Genomic DNA, 26340 nt, shown 5'->3' with positions numbered 1-26340 from the left:
GAGTCTGCACAGGGGACCTCGGGGGTGGGGCGGGGTGGGGGTGGGGGAGTCATTCTTCCCAAAGCCAACAGGCTCTGCCCAGCTTCTCCTTTCCTGGCCGTACTACGTTTTGTCTGTAAGGCGTGTGTTAAACCTGCAAAAGCTGCAGGTCAGGAAGGGTCGGTAAATGTCTGCTTTCTCTGGGAGGTGCTCTGAAAGGCACAACACGGGCAGTCAGCCCAGGGTCTGGACACAAGGAAGCCGACAACGCCAGCGACCTACGGGGCCAGTGGTTCCCCAGCTCCAAGGAGCTCAGGGTCTGTGAAACGCAGGTTCCTGGCCCTGCCTGGCCATTTTCGCTGGGTAGGGACAGGCGGAGCTGTCACTCAGACTCCCCACAGGAAAGCACCAGGGATTAGCATCATTTTGGGTGAGTTCAGTGAAGGGACCACTTACAGAGGTGCAGGTGGGGTAGAGGAATGCCCTGGGGGTTGTGACTGCAGGGGCGGGTGGGGGGAGCAGTTAGGTGACTGTGACCCAGGGAGCTGGGCAGACGGGGACCCTGGGTCAGGGGAACCAGAGAGCTTCCCAGCTGTGCTGCAGGGGGAGGCCACCCTGCTCTCTCCAGCCTGTCCCTTCAGCTGGCCGATCAGATCAGGAAGCAAGGAGCCCCCTTTGCTGCAGTTACTTCAGACCTGCCTCACAGCAGGTGTGGAAAGGCTGGGGGCAGGGGGGCACAGAGGACTGGAAAGCTGCTTCCCGACAGGTCTCCCCTTTGAACCTGATGCAGGTGACTAAGAACCACACCTGGAGAAACACCTGGCCTGGGTCTGTGCTGACGCCCCCGCCTCCCCTTCCCAGTAAGTGACACTTCCTGCCGGTGACACACCCTTCCTGGCATTGCTGTGGCAACACACAGGTGAATGAATCCACAGGGACAGCCCCCAACTGGTCTCTGTGTGACAATGGCCCCAGCTTGTCCACCAACTCAACACCAGGTCAAGCCCTGCCTCTTGGAGGTTTATAAATTCCTGGAGATCGGAGGTGGAGGGCGCAGGAATGAAAGCTAGGGTTCGCTCCCAGAACTTGGAAGAGAAGAAAGCTCTTAGAGTCAAATTAGGATGGCAAAACATGACTCTTAGCTGCGCCATTCATAAGAGCCGAAAGGAAGAAACCACCCAGTGTCCACTGACGGATAAACAGGCCATCGCACCGCGGTCTATCGTACACTGGAATATCACTCTAAAAGGAAGGGAATTATGACACATGCAGCAGCCTGGAGGAATCCTGGAAACGGCACAGCGGAAGAAGACAGGTCCAGAACACCACATACCGTCTGATTCCACGTATAGGGAAGCCCAGAATAGGCAGATCCGTAGAGACAGAAAGCAGACGAGCGGCAGCCAGCAGCTGGGGGCAGGGAGGAACGTCCAAGGACTGCTCACAGGCCCCCCTGTGGGTTGGTGAAATGTTTCGGAACGCGGCAGGGGGGTGGTCGCACAACTCTGTGAACATGCTACATACTACTGAATTGTGACACTTCAAAACCTGTCCAAGGGAAAATGTTTAAGAAAAGAATCCTTGTAAAGAAGCCAGGTCACTCTGAACAGGACGATGGTGACACGCCTGTGTCTCTTAGGAATGGGTCTAGCAGAACCCACCTGGAGCTAAAATGTCCTGTACGCCAGTCTGAAAAGGTACCTTTGTTAAAAAGGATTATATACCCTGAGACATATTTTTGTTACCATCAGGAATAAACTACTAAAGGACCGAAAAAGAAAGCCATGTGTAGACAGGAGGGGGCCTGGTCAGGCTAGGAAGAAGCTGTAAACAGGAGAGGTGAGCAGACTGCACCCCAGCAATGGAGGGAGGCAGTGATTGGTCAGAGGCGCGGACGAGACCTCAGACCCTGCGGTCCCACTGGAGCAATGCACCCCGCATAAGGACAGCAGTGGGGCCATCTTGGGTGATTTTCAGGACTCTAAAAACCCAACTCAAACTTGCTAAGGAAAAATGGAACTGATTTGGGCACCAAAATCACGCTGAAGAAAGGACGGGGGTGGGACAGGCCCTAGAGCCACCTGCATGCAGAGTCAACGCGGCCCAGAGGTCCACTCCAGGCCCTGGTCGCCGTCCTGCAGCCCAGATTCACTCCATCGCATGGTGGCACAGCTGTGAAGCTTCTCCTTCCCGTTTCACAGATGAGCAAACTGAGGCACCACAAGGGTCAGTCAGCGAAGCCACAGAGCTGTTCGTCACTAAGAGTCCCCCCCAGACAGGCTCACCCTGCCAGCACCACACAAGTGAAGTGAGAGGAAAAGGGTCCCCAAGAAAAGGGGGTCTTCTTCTCAGCTCAGGAAACCACACGCAGCTGCTCCCTCTAACTGAGGACCCTCGCTCTGCTCTCAGCCCACCCGCCCATCTGCCAGCCAGCTTACTCTATTTGTATCACCAGAGGATCTGCTTTCCTCCTGTCAAATTGATAACTCCATGGGCTGAGTCTGTCGGATCTAGGCCACCCGAGTCCAGGGTTTTAGGGCCCCCGGCCCTGCCCAGGAGGGAGTTCATCTCCGACGTGTGCTTCCTGGACCAGCCTCAGGGAAGGACAGCAAGGGGAGGGCTCCACGCCCCTGCCACCAGGCCACACCCTGTCCTCCAGACCCTGTCAATGGGTGACGCACGCAGGCATACCGTACCTACTGAGGTTCCCTCCGAGGCCCGCTCACGCGTGGGACCCTGAAGACTTTCCATAGAAACACAGTGTCCCAGTGTGGCCACCCTTTCCTGCTGACTTACAGGCAAACTGCCTCCTGACAAATATTTATGCCCAGGCACATGGAGACCAACTCTCAAGTTACATTAAGTCCTTTTGAAATCAAGAGATCGAAGCCAGACGGAACCCGGCGTGCAGCATTCCTGTCAGAGGTCCACCCAGGCCCCTCTTGGCCTCTGCTACTGTCAGGCCACTCCTTCCGCTAAAGGACAGTTCTAGAACCCTGCTGAGCCCTCCATCATCCGACCCCAGGCTTTGGGCTCTGGGGACTCTGTGTGAGGGTATCAGAAGGTCCCGTCTGACCTCAGTCAATCAATGTTCGGCTTCTCTGAGGCACAAGCTCTCATCTGAAAAGAGGCTCAAATAGCCGGCTCGACCCACATCTCCTTGAGAAAACAGGAACAAGCCTACGAGAGCGCTGCAAACTGTAAACCACTGGGCGAAATGTAAATACAAGAAAAGCCACAGAAGAGGTTGGCCAACGCTGTACGTGACATCTCTCTCCCGGAAGCTTCCTCTTTGCCAAATGCACTGCCCCAGCACCTCATGCGCCATTCACTGAAAACCCCCACCTCCTCTCTAGGGGGCAGCTCATTAATTCCTCTTCAAATGCCATGGTGAGACCTGCACACCATGTAGCCTGAACACCCCCTTTTCCAGTCACCTATGCACGGACAGCCCGCGAGTCACCTGGTGGATGCTGCCTGTTCACCTGGACCCTGGGTTTCCATTAACCACCTGGTGAGCACTTTTGATTTTCAGGTTTCGTTCAGAGTTAGTCCAAGTTCAACAAAAATCCAAAGATAATTTTCGTAAGTCAGGTCTCTTTCCCATTCTGTAAATGAGCAAATAATATCTGGACTTAACAAAAAAGCAAAAGAAGTAACAAATAGATGAAGGGAATGCAGAGCTCACGGGTTTCCATCAAGCTTAGGCTTGGTTTACGCTGAGCAGCCCAGCGCAGGGGAGACAGGCCCTCAGTGGGAGCCGCCCCAGGTCAGCTTATCTCCAGTTCTCCTGATCTCCAAGCAGGTCTCAGGCCTTCCTGAGCAAATCCTTTGAGGAATCCGATAAGGGCTATGGGCTCTGTCTTGAGAAAACCACCCAGGCCTGTAAGGTTTTGCCCAGACTCTCTGAAGGGAGTCCATCAGGGTAAGCACACACCTCTTCTGTTATTGATAAAAATTAGGTTCAATGGACTGGGCCCAGACGACTGTTCTCTATCAGAGGCTACCCCAGGCTAACCAGAGCATCGATCAATGCTTTTTATAATTCATCATCAAAACCTGAAGGCAGAGGTGCAACCACACATTCCAGCTCATACGTAGACACAGCAAGTATCAACAGGATTTGTGGGCGCTGACAAACAAGGAAAAAGAACCACGCTGTGTTTACTGAGCATGAAGTCCAGGGCTGCACGGGGATGGGTGGGGGTGGGAGAGGGACAGCGCCCCTGTCCACAAGAAGCCAGGACAGCAGCCACCCAACACAGACAGGCACGGCGAGGCAGACCCTACCAGGGGCTGAGCCCCATCGGGTGGGGAGCGGATGGCGCGTTGTAATGGGAAGACACTGTGTGACCTTGGCCAGCCACTGGCTTTTTAAGTCTGCTTTCCCTGACAAACCAAAACTTGGCCTACTGGCCTTTTAGATCCCTTCCTGCATCACACGTGGGACGCCAGGACCTGTGTCCATCGAATGGGGACAGGAGTACCTCGGCTTGCCATCCTCCAAACTCCATCGGAGCATGTCCACCAGGGAGACCCCGGTTAGTTCTACTCAGCCTTCCTTGAGGCCGCCTGCTCACCGCTGGGAAGGAGGGGCCCTGAGTAATTCACTAGCCAGCAGGTCACGCTAATCCCGCGTGGACCTCTGGGACCCCTGGGATGGCCTGCGGTCAGGGCAGTGTGCCTGAGAAATGGCACGAACTGAAACGTCAGCGCAGGACTGCCCCTCGGCCACTCAACTACATGTCCACAGAGGAGGCAGAGGGTTGATGTTCAGGGCCCCTCAATAAAGACACGAGAAAAGGGAGGCCCAGAGAGGCTAAATGACTTGCTCAAAGTGATGGGGTTGTGGCAAAATCAGAGGGAGGAGCGGGGCGGGAGGACGAGGGAGGGAAGATGGAAGGAGAGGGAGGGAGGAAGAAAGAAAGGAGTAGGGGTGGGGAGCTTGCACATAAGCCCAGGTGGGAATGAAGCATGCCACCTCCTCACTTTCCTGCGAGCACCAATGGCCATCATTCCCTGGCCCAGGGACGCCCCTAGCCTGGCCACCCCCATGGCCCTGCCTCCTCCCAATGGATCAGCAGTGGACATCGATCCACAGTCTGCCGGCTCAAAAGAGCGAGGCAGCCCACCCCTCTTCTTCTGAGATCTGCGAGCTAGGAAATGCACACGTGGTCCAAGGGCAGGTCCTGCACTGGACAGTTGTGCCTTGGCTGGCGGCCATTCCTGGGCCAGGTGTGCGCTGGGCGAGCAGCAGAGGCTGAAGGGAGAAGCACGGGTGGGGAAAACATGCAGTTCTTGAAGAGCAGCCTTATTTCTCAAATTCCGATTCCTGCGTCCTTCCAGATCTGTGCTTCGTCTCTGAATCTTTGTGACAATCCTCCCGTTTTCTTGTCGAGCAAGTCTGAGTGTGTATTTGACTCTTTTTTATCTTTGAGAGCCTCCTGAGACACTGGCTCCATTTGTACAGAGGGGGAAACTGAGGGCCAAGGAAATTAATTCATGTAAAGTGCTTATATGCTCAGAACTGAAATTCGGTTATACTTACAAAACAAGACCAAAGCTATAAGCTCTTTGCAGAGACATGTTTCTAACTCAAGAGTGAAATACATTCATTCTCTCTGCCCTTCCTAACTTGCAGCCCGCCCAGTCAATTTTAAATCGCGAACTAACAAAGCAGGGGAAAGTCCAGCCAGAGAGATAGGAAGATGTGGGGTGGGATTTGTGATTAGACTGGAAATTTCTACCTAAGTCTAAGCAGATTGTAGCAAGAGATCGGTAGGCTCTTGAAACAAACCCTGGTGGAATCCTTCTTCACTCACACCTTTAGTCTCCAATGCCTCAAGTATGTCAAAAATTTCTCATTGTCCTCATGACATATCTGCTTTAAGGAGGGTGAAAAGGCAGGCTAGTTAGGAGGCCAAAACACAAGGCTTTTTAGAACACGTAAATGCCATTTTTAGTCTAACGTGTGGCTAGGGTGCAGCTTCAGGTTTCTGTCATTTCGGCGCTCACGACCTCTTGCGTATTCAGTGGCAGCCCTTTACTTAAGTAGCAGCAGCATATGAAGTACTGTACTGCAGTGGTCTTGACAGAGGCTGAGAGATGTCTCAGGTTGACACATAGCTACGGGGTTCCCCTCTCTGTGCTCCTGGGTCACGCGCTGACAACTGTGAGGTCAGACCTGTGGACAAGAAGGGGTTCTATCTACAGGGTGATCTGACCACAAATTAATTCCTAACTGGGTGGATCATGGTGGGTAGTCACACGCCTGGCATATACCTTCAAGAAAAAAGTTTCTTTGCCTCAAGCAAGCCCTGTCCACTGTTTCTGTGCACACACCTTTGCAACGCCTCTTTTTCATACCCCTCAGAAGCAAAACTACCCTCGCTTGTGGCTGGAAATTCATTTCTGTTGGCAGGTGCTGGCCACGGGGACCCTTGCCCACCTAGCTCCTGCACCTTCCCGGGCGCCAGGTAAGGGAGGTAGCAAGGACGGAGTGGCCTGGGGCACACAGACGCGGACTCCAGGCCTGGGCTTTGCTACTTGTTAATGATACTCCCCTGATGGTGTCCTCGGAGCCTCAACTATAAAAGGACAAGACGCAGTGCCCCGGGGATGGAGGAGATGCTTAGTGGAAGTGTCCTGAGCTGGTGCTCCCACCTTGACCGGCACCTGCAGAGGCACCCAGCCCGGGTCTCCCCACCGAGCGCCATCCTGGGCTGGCATGCTCCCCAAGGATCTGGCGGGCCACGTTCCGTTCTCTCTGGGCACACCTGTCTTCACATTGGTCTTACAGCGACGGGAACTGGGGTCAACACCATTCCTGCTCCCTCACTCGGTCCATCGTCCTGACAGCAGCAGCCACGGGCGCCTAATAAACTGTTACTGATGGTGATTCACAGCGGAGTCAGGAAAAGGTTAAGATCATTACCCGGAGTTGCAGGGATTACATGCAAATCCAGGCACCAAGCTATGGAAACCCCGGGAGCTCCATCTCACAATGAAGTTGAGACAAATCAGACCTTGAATATTAAGAAACACAGAAAACACTGCATGTATGTTTTGGGGGTGGGGAGGGTGGAAAGACATAAAAATTGCTCAAATGTGTCAAGATTCCCCCCACCCCCTTTTTTTTTCCATAGCCAATGGATGGTCTCTTTAAATGCTGTGAGACACACGTCCACTCTGCCAAGGCAGGTAAAAGTGAATCTCCCTCGCGATGTTCCCAGGAGCCCTGTATGCTGAGATGGAGACAGAGGGCACCGCTTTGGCTCATCTCCAGATGGCCAGGCCCCATCCCACCCTCCTGTTTCCTCTTCCCAGACATTTAGCAGTTCTGGCAACTCTGACTCAGTGCCAGAAAAAGCAAACCACATAAACGACACCCAGGGAACTGCCTGAGCCAAGGAGGGGCCACAGGCAGGGCCCCTGCATTAACCTCCTCCTGCCCTGCTCAGGATGGGGCCTGCACTGGGCAATCTGTGCCCCGCAGATCCAAAGGTGTGACCATGTGGGAGAAAGGAAGCCATGAGCAACCCGCTGGTATCAAGTTGACCTAGAGAGAAGAACCAAGCCGAATACTTGTGTTTCATTCCGAGAACCTCAGCATTCCAGCCAATGCCCAGCCAGAAGAATCTTAGGAATCTGGAGGCGACCCAAACAGACCACAGCCTCCAGGGGAGGGGGTTGCTCTCAGAAGGCAAGGCCGGCCTGAGGCTGCTTCCTGGACAGAGGTATTTTAAGTCTCTGAGACCTCAGTGGGTGAGGATTGACCTGGGACCCAAACATTCCCGAATTCCTCACTTCACTATTAAAAGCCCCCAGGTCATAACCCAAAGAGTCCCAAGCATTCTTTCACTCTAAAGCACAGGCGGGTCCTGCTTGCAAGATATGAAAAGTGCGGAGAGGAAACTGTTGGGACAAAAACCAATCACCTTCCCCCCATGAGGACAGAAGACACACACGATTTTTATAAAAGAAAAATCTGAAAACATTCCAGTGGCTGCCCAATTTGGAATGGCTTTTATTATTCAAACATGACCCTGAAAAGACCGCAGCCTCTGAGCTGTTTCCTCTGAAGTCCCCCCAATGACCCAGGGTTATGCAAATGTCCATTTTCATGGCAGTCCAGGCCTTTCACCTGAGGAGGAAAGGCTCTGTTGTTTTTATACAGAAGAAGGCAGCACCATGTGACTGAGAAGCTCTTAACCCAACTGACTTTACAAAAGATGGTTTCCTTCTATTGCAAAGAACAGCCAAGAAAATACCCAAGAACATTCTAGCAGGATACGCTTTACTCTTTCCTTTCTGCTGGGATTTCCAAAAGCCTCCAGTTATGTCTCATGAACCACCTAGTGTTTCCTTTTAACATTTTCTGCTATTGTATTCCAAGGACAAACGCTTTCCCAGAGCCCCAGCGGGGCTGACCCGGAACCAGGGGGCCAAATGGAGCTCCCCAACTCCCATCTTGGCATTGCTGCCCATTGTCTGGGAACTCAGAACCTCTTACGTTACAAGAGTAACTGCTTTGTGCAGGCACGACAGGACCGCCAGTCTGGGCTCTGTCCCGTGGTTGTCAGTCAGGGTGGAGAACGAGCTGCCCATCTGGTTTCTGGGTAGAGCGAGAAGGTTCCATTGGTAGCAACAGAAGGGGAAGTCACAGAAAGTAAACAGAAACGAGAGACTCTTCTGGGAACACTCCTGTGCCAGGCATGACGGTGACATCTGACCTGCTCGTGTGGAGGTCATGGAGAGCTGACCAGGATGTGAAGACAGAGCCATGAGGGAGATGTTTGCAGCGCCCTAAAAGACCAAGTAGGCCATTGGCAGCTTCTGGAAGCTACTTCGCCCTCCTGAGCTGCTGTGCACACATATGGAACCCATCTCCCTACACGGGTCTGTGCTTCTCGGCTGTGACACAGCCCAGGTACGGCAACTCCGTCAAACTCCCTGGCCGCATCGCTTACCTACAGCAGGCCACCAGCTCCCTGACGTCAGAGGCAGGGTCCCAGGACACAGCCTTCCATCCAGAAAAGTAAGGAGGTGCTGCAAGACAAAAACGGGAAACATGACTAAGATTCAGTCTTGTTCAGCTGAAAAACTCATCTCTACGCTTTCCTTCCAAGGCTCGTCCACATCTAGAGTCGACTGTGTTCTGCACTGAGTTTCCGTGGTAAGGTGAGGACAGTGGTGGACGTGCCATGTGGCACTCAGATGCCCCTTCCAACCCAACTGCTGGGAGAGTGGCCTGCAGGACCCTTTCCTGAAGTGCCTTTCCTGGGCAGCCATGCAGGGGAGAAGCGGCCCCTCACCCTGCTCCCTCCCAGGGTCCGAGCTCTGCCCAGACAGCACTGCAGCCCCACTTTCCCTCTGCCCGCCCCTCCTCCCACGGGGGCTGACCCCAAGAGTGCTCCCCAACAGACATCTTTCACGGCGACGTGTGTCAGAGTTGGCTTCCCAGGGAGCCCAGCCTGCAACAAGGGCTTTTTTGTTATTTTTTCCCCCAATGCTGTGTCTTCCCTCACCCGCTGTTACAACAGAATAATTTTATCAGCTGAACCCTGAAGACGCACTCCAGTCACCTTGCCAGAAGTGGGGCTTCTCCCACCCCCCCCCCGCCGGGTCCCTAGGAGGGCGTTTGAGTCCCACAGCACTAACATGAAAAGTACAGAGCCAGATGGACGCCTCAAAGGAGCTTGAACTTGACAATGACGAGAAGCGGGACTAAGGGTCACCCTGACTCCCCTCTTAGGCACCTGCAGCCAGACGGGCATTCTGGACAGGGTCACAGAGGGGCTCTGGCACTTTAGAGGAGCCCTGGACAGGGTCAGGCTGTAAAGGGGAGGCGGGAATCCCATTCTAGACACCGTCCCGACACTCGGACTGCGTTGGTTTCCCCTGCTGGAACTGACAGCCCAGAACTGACCCTCTTCCATGTAAATATTTCACGTACAATTAAAATGAGTATCGCAAGAGGACACGGACTATTCCCTGTGATGATGGGGCAGCTGGCTAGTCTTGGGGACACTGTGTCCCCGGGGCTTCAACAGGGAAAATGAATTCCAAAAGTACAGAAAGGTGGGAGGAAGGGAAGGGGATCAACCAGAAGGAGAGCCAAGCCACCCTGTTTCCCCGAAAATAAGACCTAACTGGACAATCAGCTTTAACGCATCTTTTGGAACAAAAATTAATATAAGACCCAGTACTACATTATACTAATTGCATTATATTAATTATATTATATACATTATATTATATTACACCCGGTCTTATACCGGGTCTTAGGCTCCATTACAGTCAATGAACTCTTGAAGATGGCAGCGACATGAGAAAACGGTCAAACACGACCCAAGTTAGACCCCCGAAGGAGACAGAAAAACGGGGGCTGGGGACAGGAAACAAGAGGCCGTTGTCCATCCATCCCTTTACCTTGGACGCGTCTCCAGGGCCGAGATGACTCGGATTGTTCTGAGAACTCCAAAATGCTTGCGAATTCAGATTGGTAGGGACAGAGCCGCTGAGAACCTCATCAAGGTAAAAGGGGGGAAAGGAACTGAAAAAGGACCTGAGGAAGTGAAAATATTACCAGAAGTGGCCTCTCAGAAGTGGATTTATGGGTGTTTTTCTGTTTCCTCAGACTTCTCTGGCTTTTCCAATTTGTTCTATGTGTGTATGCATTTGTTTGTTTTTTTTTTCCTGATTTTTAAAAGTCACTCCTCCAAAGTGGCTCCTACACCAGCCTAAGAACTTGGCTGTCTCCTTTTCTCTCTACCCCAGTCCCTCAAATCTAGGATTGGGTGATGGGGGTCTCTAACCTGCATTCCCAAAACTCTGGGCCTCTTCCCTCTGCACTGGCCCACCTGTGGGCCCCTTACAGAGGGCGAGAGGCGGGCAGGGGGCTGGCGAGGCAGGCTCCTGGGTGTGCACCCCACCCCAGGCTGCCCAGAGCCCATCTCCCAGGCACAACGTGAGTGCTGGCTGAGCAGCTGCAGACTAAGACCTGCAGTCTGGTCTTACCTGCAGAAAGCTGCCTCCCTTATAGAGCGACTGGCATGTTCACTTTCACAGCTCATTTACCCCAGCCTTCCTCACAGCTGCTGAGCACTGAGGCGCTTAGCATTTTGGGGTAAGGATCTTGCTAGGTCTGGGGCTTTTCACTCACTCCTTCCAGAGGACTATTTAAGGCAGGGGGCTTTCGCTCTACCACCCTCAGGCCCTGAAGCCGAGCTGTGTTTCCTTACAGGGACCCCTGGCAGGGCCCCGGATGGGGGTGGCCTGGTAAACACAGGTCATACCCAATATGGGAGGAAGCAGAACCGCCCAACCAGGCTGGCCCAGAGACGTCCTGCTGGACTCCGGGCAGGGACAGAGGCACACATGAGGCTCTCTGGTGTTGGCATCGGGACGGCGAGGGGGTTTGGCTGTGAACAGTGACGCCCGTGAAGAGCAGGGTGAAGGCAACAGGTGGACTGGTCCTGTCCACCTTCCCAGCTCCATGTTCTACCGCTCTGAAAGCCTCAGCTTTCTGCAAACATCAGCCTTCTTTCTTTTCTTTTTTCTTTTTTCTTCCAAACACCAGCTTTCCTGAGAGGATTGCAGAGACCATCTCCTGGCCAAGCTCCTCTCCTGAGGGAGCTGTCATCAGGCCCCATTACCCCTGCCCCCAAATCACAGGATGCAGTGTGGGTTCATCAAGTTAGAATACAGTCCCGAAGTCTGCAAGATGCCTCACTCCCTGATCGTGTGTGTGTTTCAAGAAACATCAACGCTGTCACTAGACCAAATTTGGGGGGAACCTCCAAGAACCACAGAACTGTCAAGAAGCGACGCTGAGAAGAGTGCGTCGTCTGCGGGAGCCTCCAACACAGGCGTCTTCTCCTGTGAGAAAGGCGTTCACGTTCTCTGCGCATCTCTTAACAGCAGTTCTAACAACAGCGTACCATCTCAGCTGATGCTATAACCACAGAGAGTTTATCCTCCCCAAGGAGGTCTGCAAAGCTCAGCGGATAAACAAACAACTAGAGGCTCATGAAACTTAAGAGGCAAAGTTACAGTCACACAAAGAGATGAACTCTGTCCTAAATACTCCTTCCAGGACAGTCACCAACAAGACACACACCCATTCCTTCCACTTCCCTTTGCTTTGGATGGAACTGCCCGCCCCCTTCATATGTGGGAGTCCTAACCCCAGAATGGTACCCCAGAATGTGACCTTCTTTGGACATAGGGTCCTTACAGAGGTGATCAAGTTAAAACAAGGCCTCAGCCTGGTATGACTGGCATCTTTACAAAGGGGGAAGTCTGGGGCAGACACACAGGGGGCGTGCCATGTGGATAGGAAGGCGGGATCTCTAAACCAAGGGACACTAAGGGTCCCAAGCAAACCAGCAGGAGAGGCCTGGCACAATCAACCTCACAGCTTCAGAAGGAACCAACCCTGCCGTTACTCGATCTTAGACTTCCAGCCTCCACACCTGTGAGACCGTCAGTGTCTGCTGTTTCACCCACCCAACAGGTCCGTTGCCATGGCAGCCCTAGCACACGAACACACTGTATCTACAAAATGGGCAAACGAAGGCCCATGACCGCCCACCCCAGGGGCTGCTGTGCCAGCAGCAGATTTGAAAATGCTCTGCAAACTCTTCAGCCACTTCAACCAATAGGCTAGCCAGCCAGCATCGAGCCACCAAAGGCTGGTCCTTGCTGCAGGTACGCCTCTCGGGGCAGGACCTGCGTGTTTTCCTGATGCTGGCAGACACCTGCAACCTCACACTTTGTTCCAACAGCCTCAGTCTGGGCTAAATGGCTTGACCCACTCACGTGCCCAGCACACAGTTCTTTAAGGTGGAGATGACGCAATCGCAGGGCGGCTCTGGGGAAACTGGAAAACTCCAAAGCCTATTCCTTAGGTTTCCAGGCCACCATGCTGGATGTGTGTGGACACATCAGCCAAAGGATCCTTCACCGCTTGTGCCTGCGAATGTCTAGACTGGAGGTCTCTGTAACAGGAATGGGCTCTCCCCTTCTGGCCCCTACCATGCCTGAAAGTGCCGAAGTAGGAGGACAAGAGGACAAAGTAGAACCCAATACATTCTTGTCATAAACCGAAGGCAAAACTGTGGCCCGTGTGCCAAATCCAGTGTGTCACCTGTTTTGGTATGGCCCATGAACAAAGAATGTTTTTAAATTTTTAAATAGTTGCGGGGGAGGCGCGGAGATCAAAATAAGAATACGATTTTGTGATGTGAAAATCATATGAAATGCAAACCGCAGTGTCCGTAAGTAGCTGTACTGAACTGAGCCCTACACGTTTGTTCACGTATTAGTCCAGTTCTTCCTTCTGTGCGCGGAGGACAGAGACCTTTTGGCCCACAAGGCTGAAAGTATTTACTGTCTGGCCTTTTGCAGAAAACATCTGCCGACCCCAGTTCTTTACCAGACCTACTTATGCAGTGGGGCAAAGGTCAGGCTGCGGTGGGCAGAAAGAAGCACAGGACAGTGGGCATCACCCACAGGCGTGGGGCTGGACGCCAGAAGCACTGGCCAAGGTAGAAGGTGGGACAGGAGATGGCAACAGGGAAAGAAAGAAAAACAACAGCAAGGTGGGGCTAGAAATGGAGACAGACACGGCCCAAAAGGGAAACTTCATCCATTCAAAACTGTCACCTGGAGCTGGCTCCAACTTGAGAGGGGAGGTGCTCCTGGTCTCCTTTGGCAACACAGGGACCCCCCACCCCCATGTGATACGGATCAGTTCTTGTGCGAGTGACACTCAGGACAGTCAGGAGCGCATGGCCTGGCCGTGGACCTCACCCTAAGGTTTTCCTTGTTTATGGGAGATTCTAAGACAACCAATTTACAAAACTGAGAAAATAACACTTGGGTAGTCTGGCAACGGCCTTTATATTTCACACTATGAAAATCAACACTATGACAACTGTTAACCAGAAAAAACATTCTGGCATGTGGTGGACGATACGGCCAACTCAGCGTAGGGGACACCTCACCTGACTGACGTGGTGGAATTTTCTTACACAGAAGAGAGAACGGGTTTACTTACCTTTCCTATAATTACGTAGCACGTCGAACTCTATAGAGTATGTGGTAAGGAACATTCCTTCCTCTCTCCTGTATTAAATCCGCTAGATTGAATATTATGCACAAAAGGGAGGGGCTCATTGAGAGAAACAGCCAGACACCCATAATGGCTTCGTGACACGTCCATCCATTCACTGTACGCATCTGTGGTTCCTACCTGGTACCTGACAGGGTATCAAGTTGGTGGTTTAATTCACTGTGTGTGGAGCATTTCTGGCTGTCCTTCCTCCCTGGGTGGAGGCTCCTGTTTGTCTGTGTGTGTGAAGACAGGAGGCCCCGGCCCACTGTGCCCACTCTCTCTCTGGGGTACGTGGACTCACACACCTGTGGCCAGAAGGCCGCTTCCCCCGCTTTGGGCTCCTGCTCTCTCTGGTTGGAGCTGGTAGGCCATTACAAAACATTTATGTATTTAATCATGACATAAATGAAGGACCATGCGTGACACCAGAACAGCTTCCACAGCAACCCAAGTGGGGTAATTCGGAAGGACTCCACAAAGGTGCATCGCTTAAAAGCAGGCTGGCAAACCAGACCACATTAAACACCGGAGGAAAAAGTAATAAAACTCTAATAAAGGGGATCAAATATATGGTGATGGAAGGAGAACTGACTCTGGGTGGTGAACGCACAATGGGATTTATAGATGATGTAATACAAAATTGTACACCTGAAATCTATGTAACTTTACGAACAATTGTCACCCCAATAACTTTAATAAAAAAAAAAAGAACTCTAGAAGAACTCTGGATTGGACTGCTTGACCCGCGTCTTTATGTCACTGCTTGATTTTAAACTGGAAATCAGGAGGACGGATCCCGCTGGTGTTTCGTGCAAGGCTCTGCTGTCAAACAAACCTCGCTCAGAGTAGACCTTCACCCAACGTTAGAAGGACTGGAAGATAAACACACATTTGGCTCCCTCCGCCTTTTTTCATTTTTATTTTTTATATTTCTTCTTCTAGGCTTTGACTAACTTTTCCAGCTCACTGGCCAGTTACTGCGGGACGTTCACTGTCTGCCCTCGTGTCCCATTCTGGGCTCAGTGGGGCTGGAGGTTCAAGTCCAATATCATGACAATCACTGCTTATGGGCTGACGAAGGAGACCTGCCCAGGCAAGTTCTGAGGCTTTTGGTTCTGGCCCTGTAACCTTCTCCCGTGAATAAATGGGGAGATGGCGCCTGCCTGTGTGCTGTCCAGGTGGTGGGGGGCAGCCTGTGAACAGAGGACTTCTGAGATGACCCGAGTCACACAGTAGGGTCCCATCTCAGCTCCTCCCTTTACTAGCTCCATAACCTTTGCTAAATCACCCAACTTGACTCTGGGCCTCGGTTTCCTCAGGTATAATAATACTGTGCTCTCCAGACCATGCGGGAGTATCCCCACCGAATGTGGCTTTTTCTTGTTCTGTCCTTTCTCCTGGCCTGTGGGTCACGTTGGGGGCAGGGACTGTGCCCTTTTCTTCTTTGAAACAGAAAGGACCCGATACTTGGTGCCAAATACACAGTAGAAACCTGAAAAAACGCTTGTGGAGTAAATGGTTGAGAACCTAGCTCCTTCCATTTGAATGTGGCCGTGGTTCTCCACATTAGCACGATCAGACTTGCCCCCGAAAAGCTGACTAAAACACAGGCTGCAGGTGTCCACCCCAGAGGCCTGGGGGGCCAGCCTGACAATGGGCATTTCTAACTGGCTCCCAGGTGAGGTTGAGGCTGCTGGTCCCCAGACCACACTTTGAAAACCACTGGCATAATGCAGGATAATCGATAATGTGCTTTTTTCCATTTGTCGCTGGTTTTCACAACAGTGAGGGCAAGACAGGTCTCATCGTGCCCTTTTGCGCAGAGGAGAGCGTTAAGGCTCGCCGGTTTCAGGGACTGACGGAGATCAGGTGGGAAGCTGGGATCACACCCAATGTGGTGGCAAAGTCGCTTTGATACACACAATCATGGTCAGATACAAAGAAAACAGAGGAAGACTAAGCAGGCTGCACGCAGTCAGACAGGATATCTCCAAGTGAGGGCACAAATGCTGGAAGAGGTCCCAATGTCGCACTTCCTTCCTTCTTCCATGACAGAAGTTATGAAACCTCCCAGGGCTCTTAAAGAAGGAAGAAGTGAAATCTCCTGCCTGCACCAGATAAAGGGAGTTTCTGTGTGAGTCTCGGGAGAGGGCACAGAATAAACAGCCTCCCAACAAAGGTAGAGGAGGCTGGAAACATTTAGGACAAGTTCGTGTGTGAAGGCTCAGACCCTATCTGAACATGGACTCGAATCCTGGCTGTGCCTGATGCTTGGCCACTCGTGTGCTCAGCGCTGGGTGGGGTGGGGAATTACCCCGCTTGGCACGTGAGTAATAGTGAAACAACGCTGCCGCCATGGTACACGTGGGGTTCAAGTGCTGGTTCCTTTCTTCCAGAAGCCCCACAGCTCACCCTTCCTCGGAGTGTGTCCTCGAATGGAGAGCTGTCCCCATCTAACCTCTTGGATCTCTTTCCTGGAGGTTAAATCTTCACCCCAGCCACCTCTCACCCTAGCAGCAGGGAAAGAGGAGAGTGGGAAAATCGCAGGCTGGAGCCACCCAAGACAGCCCTCCTGCCAACGGATCCGACCTCCCTTCCACGCCTGACTGGTCCCAGACTGAGGCCCGAAGGAGCCCCCTTCCCTATTCAGCTTCGCAAAAGGGGCGCGGGGCTTCCCCCTGCCTTCTGTCCGGACTGTGAAAACACCCACAGTTCAGAAATCCTGGCCAAAGCAGCGGCGCAAAGGGCAGTATGCTGATTTTATAAGAGCATCAAATGATTCCTAATTCATTAATCTATGTATTAGACTACCCACCCCCTCTTCAGACAACAAGCCACACTGTCAAAGAAACTGGGTCAGAAACAGAATCACTGGAACAAACATTTTTCTGAAGCCAAGACCTGAAGAAAGTTGTGAGACGACCATTCTGTATTTTAAAATATTTCCCCCAAATGAATCCTCAGTTTCTAATCTCTTCATCGAGATAAGCACAGTGTTATCCAGAGATGTAAAGCATTCTCCAACCTCAGGGACTATCCTACTTTGTAAAGGAGATATTTTTAAAAACGCAATCTCAAAAAAAAAAAAAAAAAGGTTTTTGTTTGTGTTTTTAAATGCAAACTTGAAGAAGCCAACCCCGTGGACGCTGTCCGCTGGAGTGGTATGCGTTTGGGGAGACACTTCCTTCCACTGGTGGTCACACGAATGGGCTGGGTGACCACGAAAGGGCACAGCTGCAAAGGGGGTCATTTCCCTCATGAGTAAGCTCCTAACTGCAGGTTGAAATGCGCGTGAAATCGGGTCCTGGCCAGAACACAGCAGTCCAGGTAGTGACGAAGGGACATGAGAGGCAGGTCTGTCCGCCACTACTCGCTTCCCACTGAGCCTTGTAGACCTATGTGATTAGTCTCTCTGCTCTAGACGCGGACTTATTCTTACCTTCATCACAAGCCACCGTCAGCTGGCAAGAAAGGCCCACACCACGGTAAGTGCAATGCAAGCTTTCTGGGCTGCTGCTCAGCTGCCTTCGAGGGACAAGGGCTTCATTCAACCCATCACTGTCATCTCACAAATCTTCACTCGGGCTTTGTTCCTTCTAAGCTACAGAGGGGCTGACAAGATAACTAAAACACGTGGGTCCTGCACTCTAGAAAGCAAGGGGAAACAGGTACCTAATATTACACAAGGCTGAAAACAGAAGACAGCGAGACATAAAGCTGCTCGGAGGAGAACAGAACAAGATGGAGAAGGGGCTCCTGGGACAAGGCGAAGGGACCCCCTCAGCTGACGGGGCTCTAAACAGGTCCCAGGAGAGCATGCCACACAGGAGTCCAAAGCCCCACTGCGGTGAGAGGCACGTGGTCTCTGTGCCCCCCCCCGTGCCCACCCCCAAACATCTGAGCTTTCTCCGATGTTCTGAGTGCCTTCTGCCTCCCTGGTGGCTGACAGTTATTACCACAGACCATGCCAGATGCCTCCGTTCTTGTGGGATGGGGCTGAAATACGTGCCTTTCTCATGCCCCCCAGGGAAGAGTCAAGCCTGGACTTCACAAAGACGCCGTATGGAATCCACGTACAACCAGCTACTCCTGTCAAGAGCCTCTCTATATGGGTGGGTGCAATCTGCTGGCCCCCGCCCCCCACATCCCAGCCCCCAGCCCTCGCTCTGCCTGCAGGAACACACCACACTCCCCATGGCAGCCCTGGCGTCAGTGCCCCAGCCTCCAGCCCTGCAGAGGGACGATTCTAAGGAACATGCTCATTGTTCCTCACGAAGGTCCCCAGAGGGCCTCCCAGCCCTGGTGCCACGAGCTCAGTACCTCACCCGCGGCTACTTTCGCCCTTTCTCAGCTCACTCTCCCAGTCGCAGTTCCCTCCTCCTGCTTCGGGAGCTCACCGCTCCCAATATATCACCCCCTCCCCCCGAGTCCTGGCCCCAGGCTTGGCATTGGGGGTCCCAAACAGATGGCAAATGTGAAATGGGCACTAGACACTGGGCTCCTTGGACAAGACACACACACGACTGGGTGATACCAACGGGTACTTTGGGTCAGCTCTGGGCAAAGCCATGGGCTATTGGACAATGTTAGAAATTCCCAATTTAGAAAGCCAAGGAAATACTCTGTTCCATCAATAAGATACATTTATACTTGGCTAAATCTGGAGAAAAGCAAAGGGTATTTATACTGCAACTGACATTTTTACATTCAAAATATATAAATTCTGTGGCTCCCATGCAGGCTAGAGGACACTCGCGCTCACGGTTCCCAAGGAATTCTGACTCCCAGCTGGGCTGGATCCTGGTTCAGGGCCCAGGGTCCCAGCACACACGTCAGCAGGAAGCACACTCCACCCTCAGAGAGTGCCGCGAGTTATGACCTCGAGCCACTGACGTTTGGGGCTCTGCTCAAATGTCACCAGGCCCCTGTGTTCTTTTCCTGGGCCTGCTGTCACAAATTGCCACAGACCTGATGGCTTAAAACACAAATTCATTCTCCTATAACCTGGAGGCCAGAAATCTGAAACGGTCTCACTGGCAGGTGTGGTCCCTTCTGGGGGTCTAAGGAGAGAACCCACTTCCGCGGCGTTTTCAGGTTCTGGTGGCACCCGGATTCCTGGCTTGCAGCCCTTCCTCCATCCTCAAAGCACAGCTCTCTAATCACATGGCCTTCTCCTCTGTAAGTCAGATCTCCTTTTGTCTCCTTCTTGAAATGACACTTCTGGTTACATTATATTTAGGGCCCCTCGGGATAATGCAGGGTAATCTCTCCATCTCAAGCTCCTTAAATTAAAAACCTCTGCCAAATCCCTTTGGCCATAGAAAGTAACAGTGACAGGTGCTGAAGATTAGGGTCTGCATATCTTTGGGGGGCTATTGTTCAATCTATCACACCCCTGTGGAAAACAGCCGCGCTTTCACTGCCCACTCCCTCACCTGGCTTCAGCTGTCACTCCTGATATTCTTTGTCTATCACATGTTCATTTCCTTTCTCTTCCACCAGAATAAATGCCTCATGAAGGCAAGGACGTCGTTCTGTTCACCCAGAACCAGCTGGAATACAGCAGGCACTCAGGAAATTGCTACGGAATCCCCTCAAGCAGTCAGCCTCCGTTTCAGTAACAAACGTACCTGTACGGGCCGGGGGCAGGACACAACGTGTCTCACGCACGCACTGCTATCTCTCGGTCTGCAGGCCTGCACCCAGCACCCAGTAAGATGCTCCGTTAGGAGGACCTGGTTCCTGAACATGAAGTCCCCCGGGTACCTGTGACCTGCAGCTTGGTTTTCGAGCCACTGACTTACTGTGTCCCACCTGCATCTCTCCACCTTCCCGCTGGCTCACCTTCAGTGCATGCCTGCCCCTGCTCACAGATGCAAAGTGCCTGCTTCCTCTTGCCACCTGCCCACCTGGAAGCCTATCCCACCTCCAGCCTCCTTAGCACCCACTGCCAATTCCCTTCCATCTGGCCTGCTCAGCAGCCCCACCCGAAACCCCTACACACATCCCACCTCAGGACCCTCCCAAGGCCCAGCTCCCACCCGCCTGACTCCAGGTGTCAGCAACAACTCTCCCTCTCCCACTGAAGGACAGCACTTCCGGCCTCGGCGCAGGTGAGCTCACGAGGGAGGAGTCCCTGACGAGCACTCATGCTCTCTGGGGAAGGTGATGGGTACATTTTTCCAGTGCCCTCTAGCTCCTGGGCTTTGCGCCCGACAGACCAGGAGGGCTTGCGAGCCCTGACTGCAGTCTGAGAGCTACGTGAAGCTGGACAGGCTGTGAGCCCTGGAGCACACACTCCATTCTCCATCAGGCGGGCACAGTACATTCCCTGACCCGGGATTGCAGGCTTTACCACGGCAGGGACAGCAGCCAGCCCAGTGCCAGCGCCGGGAGACGTCCAAACACGGAAGTGGGCAAACCTAGGGAAGCTGCAGGTCTGCACACAACTGCCACCAGCCAGCTCTTGGGAGAGGTCCAGGCACCCCAAGAAAACAAGATCACAGATGGTAAAGTACGGTCAGAAGTAAAAGGGGGATTCAGTTCAGACACACAGCAACTTTACTAGTGTAAGTGTGTCCCCAACAGTCAAATGTACCTGGCTGTCCTGCAGTTTTATTTGCTAAACCTGGCACCCCAGAGGGGAAGCACGGGGGACCCCCAGACTGTGCCAGTCAGAAGGGTTTCCCAAGATTTCCGGCCTCAAGGGGAGAGGTGGGCAGTGGCCTGGGGGCGGGGGGAGAGGGGTGGTCAGGAGCCAAGTCCAGGTGGGGCTAAGGCCTACTCCTTCCAGAGCTCAGTAACACAGATGTCCTCTCCATGATGCTCACTTCCCGTTAAAGGACTTTTGAAAAAAATAAAGTATTTCTTGCTAGCTATAAAAAAGAGTTGTTTCAATAATATTTTTCCATTCCAGCATAGTTCTGCAAGAATTTAAACAAAGCAACAGCGCTCAACAACAAAGACTGCCATGGAAACAGATCACCTCCATGCTGACAATCAGGACCTCACCTCCCATTCCACCAGAAACCGACTGCAGACTGACCAGAAGAATCCTTGTGAAAACAAACACAAACGACTGAATGGCAGGAAATGTAGCAGCTCTTTCTAATTTTAACTTTCTCCAGGAATGCATTCCCTCTAAGTGGCGGGGGCGGTCTCCCCAGGCCCCACATTCCTTCAGTAAAACCAGCCACCTCCAGAGTCCACAACAAAACGCAGATTCAAAGCGGCTGGCGGGGAAGGATGGAGCCCAAGGTGCAGTGCGGACTCAGTGATTTTCTCCCAAATGTCCGGGAGACCAAAACGTGCTATTTGAACAGGAAAGCACGCCCAGACTGGAGGGGGACAGAGCGCTGACTCCACCTCAGAAAGGCAGCGCCGAAGATTACAATAAGCAGGAGCCGTTTCCCAGGCATGATGCCAGAACTGGGAACACCTCAATAACAAGCCTGCAGATTACCCCCCGCCCCCGCCAGGATTCATTGGGTTTTTACAGCCCACGTGGGCAAGCGACAAACTGGGAGGCAACATTTGCAATGCTCATAGCCAAGAAGGGCTCGCTTTCCAGAAAATTCAAAGAACTCCTGCCAGTCAATAAGAAAAATGAGCAAAAACCATGAAAAGGATCTTTGCATCAGAAGGAACCAGAATAGCCAATAAACATCAGTCTATAGTTAATAATGCGGAAAGCATAAATTAAAACAAGGTCGGATGCCCTCTTATATCCACCAGGCCCCCTCCACCCCCCCAGCGTGAAGGATCAGCTGAGGGCTCAGCTCCCTGCCACGTGGGCCTCTCTATGGCCGCTGGCTGCACCAAAACCAGCAAGACAGAAGGTCTGTTATCCAGAAGGAAGCTATCACCTTATCTAACCTCACCGTGGAAGTGCCATCCATCACTTTTGATGAATTCTATCAGTCAGAAGCAGGGTGCCAGGCCAGCCAGGTCAGGGGAGTGACTACAGGGAGGTGGGGACCACCGGGGGCCACCGTGGAGAAGGGCAGCCACAAACAGGGCACGGGGCCGTTTACACAGAAGTTAAAACCATGAAACACAAGTGACATTGCATGGGGACACAATGTGTATGGGTGATGTAACCTCAAAGTGAAGGGTGAAACTCCACTGCTTGGCCTGGGGAGCGGCTGTACAATCCACAGGAGTGTGACTGGTTTCGCGATTTTCTATTCACCCCAAATATTTTCAAGCACTACTACTACCTCAAGATTTAGAGGCCACAGGATTTGGCCCCGGGGCCCCATGGAACAGTCCGGACAGGCGCCCTGCACACTGCAGGACCGTGGAAACCCACCGTCTCCTCGTGCGCCCAGCCCTGCAAAGGAACAGACCAGCTCCAACCTGCAGGCAGGCCCTCCACCCCGGAAACACTTCTCTTCCTCCACGCCAAACCAAATGCAAAGGCCTCCAGCTTTACCTGGCAGCCTTCTCCTCCCAGGCTGGGTGATGACTCCTGGAATGTGCCACACCCCTTGCCCACTCCCGTTCCTCCCGTTCCTGTAATTAAAGGCGGGTTGTGGACTCTATAGCTCTCAGCCTCTCCTCTTCTCCTCATTAGTCCAGGGCTCCCCTCCAAGGCCTGAAAACACCCTGTGGCTGGAGGGTTTGTCCTTCTGGAGGCATCTGAGAACAAGAGCCTCTGATGGCTGCATGTTGGGAGCCACCCAGACCACATCCTGTTTGGCTTCGGCACTGACTCAATCATGCCAGGACCGCTGGACAAAAGAACCTTCTACACAGGCTCACAGGAGGCAGGACGCCTGTGGCGGGAAGGCGTCCAACCAGGGCCCACGGGTGGGTCAGGGGCACAGACGGCCCAAGCACACGCCTGCTCAGCCTCAGGGTTTGTGGGGCGCAAGGAAAGAGTGTCTGGTCCCTACAGCCCACGGATGAAAGCGGGGACGGTGCCCAGGGCCCTGCATTTTGCCCACCCCTCTACACTCCAACGTCTCAGACTCCCAAATACTGCGGAACAAATGACTGACAAAGCACTCCCAGGATGGAGTGAGGAAATGCAAACCATAAACGGATCGTGAGTGACATGGAATTGCTCTTCGCGGAGGAAAGCCACCTCTTGTGAGGCCTGCCCTGGAAGTCCAGCACCAAAAAACCAGGGCTCCTCTAGAAAACTCCCCCACAATCTGCACAGCCTGCTCCTACTGAAGGGCTGAGGGCGGGACCAGAGGTGTGTTTTCTCTAACATGCGTTAAACCTGGATGGGGAATGGTGTGGTTTTTAACTGAAGCAGGCTGACAGTCTCAGTGGGGGACGAGATCTGCTTGCCCGGGTTTGAGAAGCAAAGAGTGGCGAGGAGAAGAACCTGCTAGAAACCCCAGACAGCAGGAAGGGGCTAATGAGTAGCCCCTGGCGCAGTCGGGACACCGAAGCAGCCCTCTGGCTCTGTCGCATCATGTGAAAGGGCGACACGGGAAGTTCACAGGCCCCTGGTGTGCACTCAGCACGGGGACTCTGGCCTGAGGTGTGAACCCGTCACCTGGGACATGCCAGCTGTCCCACTGAGTAGCTGCCGGTGCCATGAGCAGCGTCTGGACTGCCCCGCTCCCACCCTCGCCTACCAGCGGAGCCCTGAGCACACAGCAGACCTGCCCTCGTCTCCACACAGGGCTGCTGTGGGGAGTGAAGGACACGGGTGAGGCACTTACAACGGCTGCTGGTCCACCGCTGGCGCTAACAAACGTGATCACCGCTGGTTTTCTCTGAGCGTGGAACCTCGCATGTCACCCACGGGCCACCTAGGACCACTCCCAACTCTACTGCTCCCCCCACCTGCAACCCCCTGGTCTCTTTACAGCTGAATCTCATCCCTTTACTCACATTCAGGCGTTTTTTATTTATTTTAAATCTCCCAGTTTCTCCACCTGACAAACTTTCAGTCCCAGCTTCCAAGGAGTGAAGCACAAGCCCCACTCCTCCCAGAGGCCACCCCACCACCCGCCCAGACCACACCTCTGCTGAGCACAGAGCCCCTGGCTACTCCGTGCGGTCCTGGACCAGCAGCCTCTCCCCATCCTCCACCTGCTGGGTCAGAGTCTGCATTTTAACAAGACCCCAGGCGATCTGAGATGGGCTGAGCCGGACCATGGCAGGTCCAGTGGAGACCAGCATTTGTGCCCCTGCTCTCCTGGAGATGGGTCCTGTAAGAAAGCCTTCTCACCTAAGAGTACAAGCTCATGTGCAGGGCCCAGGTGTCTGCGTGTGAGCGTGTGCACTCAGTGACTTTCCCAGGACTGGGTGTGCAACAGTGCTCATTCCCAGTGCCAACTCACGGCACGAGCAGAAAACAGCTAAAGCAGCAGATGGCTCGATGCGGCCATGTACACTCTGTACATACTTCATTCAGCCATCTTTGGAGGAGACAACCTCATCCTGTTTTCTGAGCGTCTACCCCCAACATATAGCCCACAGCAGGATTAGTGGGGGCCCTGGGACCCTGCCCTGAGCACCTGACCGCCCCCCAAAGCCTAACGCTCCAGACTCTGAATTTCAGAGCAGTTTATAAACAGGCCCATTGTCCCCACCGCTCGGCTCCCTTTCTCAAGTTCACCTGGCAGAGAGATGAGCGTGTTTGTGTTTGCAGACCAGCTCCCTCGCTGGCCAGGAGAGCAGCTCACCTCTAAATGTCTGGTCCAGGAGAGAACAAAGCATGCACTGTGGGGAAACAGGGCCCCGGCCTGACCCAGAGGGGGCTGGGCCCACCACGCGTGGCTTTTAGAACTGAGCGGGTACTGGCAGGGTGTGGGGGCCCAGGCTTCTCCCTGGCAGGGGGCACCGCTCCTGCTGGCCGTACTGGCAGGGCACCCAGATGGAGACACCAGCTGTGGTCACTGCATGAAGCAGACACAGGTGCAGAGGGCCACGCTGGCCCGAGAGCCAGGCCCTGAAAACCCCGCCACCACTGGCCTCACTGCCATTCCTTTTAAACAAACTCTTTCTTTTAGAATAGATTTAGATGTAGAGAACAGTTGTGGTGAAAAAGGGCTAGGGTATGTATGAGACATTTTACACAAACCTCATGGTAACCGCAGGACAAAAATCCAGAGCTGAGACACAAAACCAAAAACAGAGGAAACGGAGAAAAATCAGAGAAGTTGGGAAGCTAACACAGGGAGTTCCCATGTACCTCCCAATACCAGTTTCCTCTTACAAGTAACACCTGACATTAGGGTGGCACGAAGGTGGATACGTTAGGATTCACTAAAGGCCACTTTCATTCAGTTGGCCTTAGTTTTTCCCCAGTGTCCTTTTTCCATCCCAGGATGCCATCCAGGACACCACATGACGTTTAGTCAGGTCTCCTGAGGCTCGTCTTGGCTGTGACAGTTCCTCAGGCACTCGTTATTTTTGATGACCTTCACAGTTTTGAGCAGGACCAGCCAGGAATTTGGTAAGTGCCCATCGGTTGGGAGGTGTCTGATGTTTCTCTCCTGGTTACTCTGGGGTGATGGATTTTTGGGGAGGAAGACCATAGAGGTGATCTGGTGGCCTTCATATCATCTCTTCATATCAAGGGCGCGTACTGTCAACACCACTCACCACTGCTGACGTTGACCTTGGTCACCTGGCATTAACTCCCTTCTCCAGGCCCCCAGTTCTTCTCTGCATAAAGACTTCCCCACATCCACTGCCAGCCAGAGGGTGTAAACACAAGTTCCTCTATTTATAACAAAACAAGCCAAGAACAGTACCCAGCACGAGGCCGAGAAGACAGAGCCCTGGCTTAGGTGCAGGCAGCTCTGCATAAAAAAAGCGACCTCCTCACCACATACACACACTCCCTGTTCCCTCCTAAGGATTTAAGTTAGTGACACAGAACTGTCAGCTGTCTATAAGATCAACAGGAGTTTAAAACCTGAGCAGCTGGATAAACAAAGGTGATAACCTGGCCTGTTTATAAAAAGGCAATTTCTAGAAGAGCCCCGATACCGCTTGCCCTGCTCAGGCTTTTGACGCACACCTGGTCAGGTGAGCTGGTGCTGAGGTGAAGGTGGCCACCCTGCACGGATGGATGGGTTACCTGATGAGGTCCCTCAGGTCTGTGGGTGTCCTGCCCAGGGGTCATTGGATGACAGCCTCTAAGCGTCGGGGACACAGGCACATATAGAGGACACACAACGTCCCAGTCACTGAACGTAGCTGGGCCCATCGCTCAATTTGGAGAGATCAGTGTCTGTGTGGGACTTGCAAACACTGGGCTGGAGGACACC

General features: G+C 53.1%; 1 protein-coding gene across 1 annotated transcript in view; it reads right to left on the bottom strand.

The window, feature by feature from the left end:
- The window catches only part of SH3BP4 (SH3 domain binding protein 4), an 80216-nt gene that overhangs the window by 33764 nt on the left and 20112 nt on the right, over positions 1–26340 (bottom strand). Inside the window, exon 2 of the mRNA XM_081051868.1 lies at positions 8949–9027. The gene's annotated coding sequence lies outside the window, so the exon portion shown is untranslated. The remainder of the gene's footprint in view (positions 1–8948; positions 9028–26340) is intronic.

This window comes from Rhinolophus hipposideros (genome assembly GCF_964194185.1).
Source record: "Rhinolophus hipposideros genome assembly, chromosome: 6".
Taxonomy (NCBI): domain Eukaryota; kingdom Metazoa; phylum Chordata; class Mammalia; order Chiroptera; family Rhinolophidae; genus Rhinolophus; species Rhinolophus hipposideros.
The sequence above is the reverse complement of the archived record's forward strand: the minus strand, read 5'-3'. Positions and strand labels throughout refer to the sequence as shown.